We start from the raw sequence: 8,353 nt of genomic DNA, 5'->3' as shown, positions 1-8,353 counted from the left end.
GGGGGGGGGCGGAGTTTGTTTCCCCTTGCTTCTGAGTCTCTGACCTGGAACAAGAATTAGGATGAGGAGTTCAGACTCTCCTTCGCAGCACGTTGTTTCGAGTCTGCGAATCGGAAAGTATTGATACCAGACAGCCAGGTTCCTGGCATTTTCTAGAAGGAGGCCCAGTGATGGCGGCCCCCTCCCCCATACTACTCTCAGGACGTGGTCACTCTAATGAAAAATTAATTGACACCCGTCAGAGTGCGTTAGAAAAATACCTGGACTGAGAGGCTGTAAAGAGGCCCTGTCTAGTGTGACCGTACTGAGAGCTCAGGACAGACACCACTTGTCTGCTCTTTCTGAGGCGTCAGTCTCCAGATTGCACCTCTCGCTCAGCGTTCCCGGAATCATGGCGCTATGAGCTGGAATCATTCCTGTACTGCCAGTCCTTGACCTGGAAGAATAGGAGGTTGTGCATGGTCTGTTATATTCTGATATAGAAGAATGGCAGTGATGGGGGGAGTGTTCTTTACCTGATAGTCTTGCAGTTCTGAGTTCAATGGCTTCCTTATTACACACGGATCCTGGACTCCAGGAGGAGATCTCAGCGCCTGTAGTCTCTATAGGGGTCATCAGGCGTAAACCTTCCTTCTGGGAGCCGTGGAAATCTTATACCCGCTGCCGCTATGAAGGAAGAAAACCGAAGAATGAGCCGCCCTGAGAAAGGTGATTCCTTCTATATAAGTGTTATATGAACCTCCATATGAGCATACAACACATCACAGACCTGTGCTGACACCCCGGGGGGCCATCTCCTCCAATCAGAACTCATCTCTGTACTACACACAATTCCCCGGCTGAGAGATGGTTCTCCGAAGACCCTGAAGAGCTACAACCTCCCATTCCTCAGAAATGAAGCCGCCAATGAAAAGCTGACTTCCTGCAGAAATGACATCATTGCCCAAATAAAGTCACATAACAGACATGATGGGTTTGGATTTGGGAATGATTTTGTTCCTGATGAAAGAGAAGATCAGAATTACAGAGGAAGAAGCTCTCTGGGGTTCCCTGCCCCAATCTCTGACCTCATCGGCTTGACATGATTTAGGTTTAAGCGCCGGCCTTGCCCATCATCTGCAGGGTAAAGGAGACGGCTGGTGATCTGGAGTCGCAGGTTCAGACCCCCTTATCGCTGTGTTTATATTACATTGTAATGATTCAGAACTGACTGAGTAGATGGCGGGCCGCCCTGGAGGAGATGGCTGGGAGGTAAGTGCTCTGGTTACATGAGTTTGAACCGTTTCTTTCTGGGTCCAAGTCCACCAGCCCTCATCCTTGAGAAATAGGAGGACCACGCCATTCTTCAAGGAGTAGATGGCTGGGAGGTAAGTGCTCTGCCTGCTGTAAAGGTGACGAGATCAGACTGTTCCTTTACCACTTTATAATTCCACCGGCTCTCGTCCTTGAGAAACAGGAGGATGAGCATGCTACCCAACACCAGGATGAGATGGCTTGGAGGTAAGGGTGCTGAGTGAGTTCAAACCATTCCTTCATCACTAAATTCTGCCTGACCTGGTCCTGCAGAAATAAGAGGACAATCACACCATACTTGGAGGTACGAGGAGATGGCTCAGAGGACTCATAGCCCGCTCTGTTGGTTGCCGGTACGATGGGGCTGAGAGTTTGAATTCCTGATGACAGGTCACATCACCTCCAGTGTCCCGGGCAGTGGTGCCTGTACCAGATGGTGGCATCCCAGAAGGTAGGTCTCTCCCTGGGGACCACTGACAACTCCCCACACAGAAAAGTCCAAGTGTCTGTGGGCACCAATGCTGGTGTAGGGTAGAATGGAGCTCACAACCCCTACCAGCAACAACTTTATATATCTCTTTAGTTATCACTAGAGGGAGCCCCAGGAGAAGGAAAGAGGTCCTGGTTCGCCTATAAAGATCTAATACTGAACCCTACGGACTAAGACTGGGATGCCACTAAAGTTCATGTGTGTGTAAAGGCGTCCCAATACTTTTGGCAATATAGTGTAGATCTTTATATGGAAGGATCACCAGCAGAAGGAAAGAGGTCCAGAACACGAGGACATGACCTCCAACTAGCAGTTCAAATCTCACCATAGAAAGTATTATTTTACTGAAAGAGTAGTTGATGGTAGGAAGTGACTTCCTGCAGACATAACAACTCATCAGTAAGTGAATATAAACACGCTTGGAACACACAGACCCAATACACAAGCAGCTGACTCCATGGACTCCTCTGTTTCTATAAAGCGAGCGGGTGTAATAGAGAGAAATGTCCAGCAGAGGGCAGCACCTCACCTCTGTCTCCAGCACAGTCACCTCATGTACAGGGATTCTCCAGCCAAAGTTGTAGGGCCCTATAAATGGTGGTGGGGCCCCTGGAAAGTCCCCTGACCTTGGCTCTAACGCTTGCTGGGGTCAGGCAGAAGACATGGCGGCCTGATGAGTGGTGGCATTGCATGGAAAATATTATATAAAGATAAGGGTGGAAGCTGCTGGGCACCTGGTGCTGGACGTGTTCTGTGATGTGACGATGTTTCCCCTTCCTCAGATATACGATGAGCAGTGAAAAGTCTTCCCCATCACAGAGCAAGTTCAGTACCATGTGACCAACTATCACTAGTCATAGCATGACCCATTCCCAGCCACGTCTGTAATAAGAACTGTCTGTGTTCCCTATAACACCCAATCTGCTTCCAGATGGGACTCATCATGGAGGAAACACAGGCCCGGAGCAAAACCCTCCACGAGACGTCGACCTGCCTGTGGTCATCAATCTTCCCATACCAATCACCAGGCGGCGTGTACTGTGTTGTATGTATAGTATGTGGTGTGTTGTATGTATAGTATGTGGTGTGTAGTATGTATAGTATGTGGTGTGTTGTATGTATAGTATGTGGTGTGTAGTATGTATAGTATGTGGTGTGTAGTATGTATAGTATGTGGTGTGTAGTATGTGGTGTGTTGTATGTATAGTATAGTATATTGTTCCTCAAGCGCCCCCCTCCCCCTCCTCCTCACTGAGTAAACATTTGAGGAATTTCTCACTTTCTGGGAGGATTTTTCATGTTTTCTTGTTTGGCTCGGGGCCCGGGGTCAGAGGTCGGGCAGGAAGAGGGGGGTCAGTGTGAGATGTGACTGAGGTGATCAGAGCGGAGACATTATCATTGATGTGAGCAGCTCCACCATCTCCTCCTCAGCCACACAGCAATACCAGCCGCACATTCTACATCCTGGGGGACAGCAATACCAGCCGCACATTCTACAACATGGGGGACAGCAATACCCTCCGCGCACTCTACATCCTTGGGGACAGCAATACCCTCCGCTCACTCTACATCCTTGGGGACAGCAATATCCTCCGCTCACTCTACATCCTGGGGGACAGCAATACCCTCCGCTCACTCTACATCCTTGGGGACAGCAATATCCTCCGCTCACTCTACATCCTGGGGGACAGCAATACCAGCCGCACATTCTACATCCTGGGGGACAGCAATACCAGCCGCACATTCTACACCCTGGGGGACAGTAATAATGGCGGACAGACACGGAGGAGCTGGTATCTCCATCCTTAGCTCCATGACGAATGTCCCGTCAGCCCCAGGGGATCCTCAAGTGTCAGCCATGACTGATCAGCACACAGGTCACACATCCCAGAATCCTCTGCAGGGCCTGAGAACTGACCATGGCTGACCTCACTCTGTCCAGACCCCCCATCACCTTCTCCCCTCCCCCATCCAAGACTTCTCTCTGGATTCTCCCCTCTATATGATCTCTTCTATAGGCCACCAGGAACTCACCAACCCTCCAGAACCCCCCGCCCTGTTATCTCTATCCCGCCTCTGATTAGACTGTAAGCTCTTCTGGTGAGGTTCTTTGTGGACCAGCTGCATATAAAATCAATACGAACGCTGACAATGGGGGATGAGGAGATAGTTTCCTCTCCTGGCAGCAGAGCGGTGTCATATAATCACAGGGAATGGACGCCGTGTGCGGTTATACTGAATACGATGTTGGGTGGGCGCGGTGCGGAGAATGAATGAGGCCTCAGGAATGTCCGGGGATAACTCGGCACCAGGTACAGAGAGGAACAGACTACACAGAGACGGGAGGAAGGGGGAAGACACCAGGACGGACCGCGGGATCCTCTCCCTGACATGTCTGTGTATAGTCCCATGTTATCAGTACTGCCCATGTCAGCTCCACACAGGGGTCATCCCAGGGACCTCCATGTCCTCACCATCACTGTCCATGTCTGCTCCACATGAGTCATCCCAGGGACCTCCATGTCCTCACCATCACTGCCCATGTCTGCTCCACACGAGTCATCCCAGGGACCTCCATGTCCTCACCACCACTGCCCATGTCTGCTCCACACGAGTCATCCCAGGGACCTCCTTGTCCTCACCATCACTGCCCATGTCTGCTGCACACGAGTCATCCCAGGGACCTCCATGTCCTCACCACCAATGCCCATGTCTGCTCCACACGAGTCATTCCAGGGACCTCCATGTCCTCACCACCACTGCCCATGTCTGCTCCACACAGGGGTCATCCCAGGGACCTCCATGTCCTCACCGTCACTGTCCATGTCTGCACCACACAGGGGTCATCCCAGGGACCTCCATGTCCTCACCTCCACTGCCCATGTCTGCTCCACACGAGTCATCCCAGGGACCTCCATGTCCTCACCACCACTGCCCATGTCTGCTCCACACGAGTCATCCCAGGGACCTCCATGTCATCTGTATTAATTGTACTGTGTGTCTGGATTAGACATACCCCATGTGGACCATTATCCCCCCATACCCTGTACCTGGCTTATTGCCCTCCTGAGGGGTGGTAACTACCCCTAGTCTGTCCCTCTCCTAATATCCCTAGTCTGCTCCTCTTCTACTGCCCCTCTCCTACTACCCCTAGTCTGCCCCTCTGCTACTACCCCTAGTCTGCCCCTCTCCTAATATCCCTAGTCTTCCGCTCTCCTACTACCCCTAGTCTGCCCCTCTCTTACTACCCCTAGTCTGCCCCTCTCTTACTACCCCTAGTCTGCCCCTCTCCTACTACCTCTAGTCTGCCCCTCTCTTACTACCCCTAGTCTGCCCCTCTCTTACTACCCCTAGTCTGCCCCTCTCCTACTACCTCTAGTCTGCCCCTCTTCTACTACCTCTAGTCTGCCCCTCTTCTACTACCCCTAGTCTGCCCCTCTTCTAGTACCCCTAGTGTGCCCCTCTCCTACTACCCCTAGTCTGCCCCTCTCCTACTACCCCTAGTCTGCCCCTCTCCTACTACCCCTAGTCTGCCCCTCTCCTACTACCCCTAGTCTGCCCCTCTCCTACTACCCCTAGTCTGCCCCTCTCCTACTATCCCTAGTCTGCCCCTCTCCTACTACCCCTAGTCTGACCCTCTCCTACTACCCCTAGTCTGACCCTCTCCTACTACCCCTAGTCTGACCCTCTCATACTACCCGTAGTCTGCCCCTCTCATACTACCCCTAGTCTGCCCCTCTCATACTACCCCTAATCTTCCCCTCTCCTACTACCTCTAGTCTGCCCCTCTCCTACTACCTCTAGTCTGCCCCTTTCCTACAACCCTAGTCTGCCCCTCTCCTACTACCCCTAGTCTGCCCCTCTCATACTACCCCTAATCTTCCCCTCTCCTACTACCTCTAGTCTGCCCCTCTCCTACTACCTCTAGTCTGCCCCTCTCCTACTACCTCTAGTCTGCCCCTCTCCTACTACCTCTAGTCTGCCCCTCTCCTACTACCTCTAGTCTGCCCCTCTCCTACTACCCCTAGTCTTCCCCTCTCCTACTACCCCTAGTCTGCCCCTCTCATACTACCCCTAGTCTTCCCCTCTCCTATTATCCCTAGTCTGCCCCTCTCCTACTATCCGGGCGGCTAGACGCTACATTGCCCGATATTGATCGACATTGCACATTTATTGCGCTATGTAGCGCGTTTTTTGGGCGGGACTTCGCCGCTGCTACATTGGGCTGTAACCAATCAACAGCGCTCTTGATGTGACATCATTCTTTCCTTCCATTTTGCAGTGCACAAGTGATCCTTCTGTCGCGCAATATCGCCGGTAAAGCGCGGTTTTGCGCGACACCATAACAGTCTATTGGAGCCGAATCGCGCGACATTCGCGGAAAAAAGGGTCATGCACGAACGACAAGCTACCGGCGACATTGAGCTGTGAGATGTGAACAGCTCCATTGAAATGCATTGGACGAGCTACATAGAGCGATATCGCGCAAAAATATGCGCGATATCATGGCAAAAATTGCGCGACAAACCGCTCAGTGTGAACAGGGCCTTAGACTGAAAGCTCCTGGGTATGTTTTGGGGCCTCCAGAGCATCCATCCTGATCTCTGGGTGCCCCCATAATACACTGTGATGGGCCCCCAGCCTCCTCAGACGGGGCCACAGATGTGGAATCTGCCGTCAGATGATGAGGAGATGAGAAGCTCTGTCAGGGGAACCCCGCACGTGGCTGTGATGTCCGCGTCACAGTACGAGCGCGGAATGATTGCGTTATTAGAGCCGCCGGACGGATCACCGAAAACAGTGAAAAAAACGTGACACAATCAACTTTTAATAAATTAATGCAGATTTCATATATCAGACATGTACATGTGGGCGGCCATGTCTCCTCATAACATATACAGGCTCCACCTTCATAGTGCGCTTTACTGGATTAGTTTTACCTCAGCACTTGTTGACCAGGGAGGCTGAGTGATTGCGGAGCAGAACAATTCTATGTTAATATTGGTACAGCAAAGATGTAGAGAAGTTACATAAAAACCGCTACGGTGACAAACGTCTCCTCGCCGTATACAGAAATGCGCCGCAGCGGTATACAGGGGGGACATTCCTCTTCGTCAGCTCTGCTACGCCGTAAAAAGACGACCTTTCCGCCTCACTGACCCTCTATGGCCCATTGTGTGCGGCTCCCATGCTGCTCCATTGTGCGCCTTGCAAACCCCGCCCGCGTCCCCCTGGCCCCCTCTGTCCTCCCATAATCCCCTCTGCCGCTTTTACACGCACTGACCGCCCGGCCTTCTCGCCAAAACTGCCCCAACAGAACTCTGCTACAAGAGGCACAAAGCGCGTAATAAAATGGCCGCCATCCTATCAATCTGCTGCAACGATTGTGGGCGCCATTTTGCAGTATTTGGCGATTAATGGAGATTTGCCACTGCGGCGGCTCCTCTGGCGGGGGTGTTGCCTCCTAGGGCAATTTCCTGACAAATAAACCGCCTTCAGTTTTGGGGTTCAGGGCTGGTAACCCCATAGCGCCCCCAATGAATCCCAGCCAATCACAGCCAGTGTGATCCTGTCTGGTGAGAACCTTCAAAGCTCAGGGTGGGGCTCATTCGGAGATCCCCTCATTGGACGGAATTCCCCCGGGAGGGGCTCCTGATCATTGGAAGCTGGACGGGAAGTGAAGGGAGTTTCTACCCCTCACCCCAGTACTCCCGTCTATACACCCCTCACCCCAATACTCCTGTCTATACACCCCTCACCCCAGAGCTCCCGTCTATACACCCCTCCCCCCAGTACTCCCGTCTATACACCCCTCACCCCAGAGCTCCTGTCTATACACCCCTCCCCCCAGAGCTCCCGTCTATACACCCCTCCCCCCAGTACTCCCGTCTATACACCCCTCACCCCAGAGCTCCTGTCTATACACCCCTCCCCCCAGAGCTCCCGTCTATACACCCCTCCCCCCAGTACTCCCGTCTATACACCCCTCACCCCAGAGCTCCTGTCTATACACCCCTCCCCCCAGAGCTCCCGTCTATACACCCCTCCCCCCAGTACTCCCGTCTATACACCCCTCACCCCAGAGCTCCTGTCTATACACCCCTCCCCCCAGAGCTCCCGTCTATACACCCCTCCCCCCAGTACTCCCGTCTATACACCCCTCACCCCAGAGCTCCTGTCTATACACCCCTCCCCCCAGAGCTCCCGTCTATACACCCCTCCCCCCAGTACTCCCGTCTATACACCCCTCACCCCAGAGCTCCTGTCTATACACCCCTCCCCCCAGAGCTCCCGTCTATACACCCCTCCCCCCAGTACTCCCGTCTATACACCCCTCACCCCAGAGCTCCTGTCTATACACCCCTCCCCCCAGAGCTCCCGTCTATACACCCCTCCCCCCAGTACTCCCGTCTATACACCCCTCACCCCAGAGCTCCTGTCTATACACCCCTCCCCCCAGAGCTCCCGTCTATACACCCCTCCCCCCAGTACTCCCGTCTATACACCCCTCACCCCAGAGCTCCTGTCTATACACCCCTCCCCCCAGAGCTCCCGTCTATACACCCCTCC

This window comes from Nanorana parkeri, unplaced genomic scaffold, assembly GCF_000935625.1.
Source record: "Nanorana parkeri isolate BGI_ZX_2015 unplaced genomic scaffold, ASM93562v1 scaffold897, whole genome shotgun sequence".
NCBI lineage: Eukaryota > Metazoa > Chordata > Amphibia > Anura > Dicroglossidae > Nanorana > Nanorana parkeri.
Note: the sequence above shows the minus strand (reverse complement) of the source record.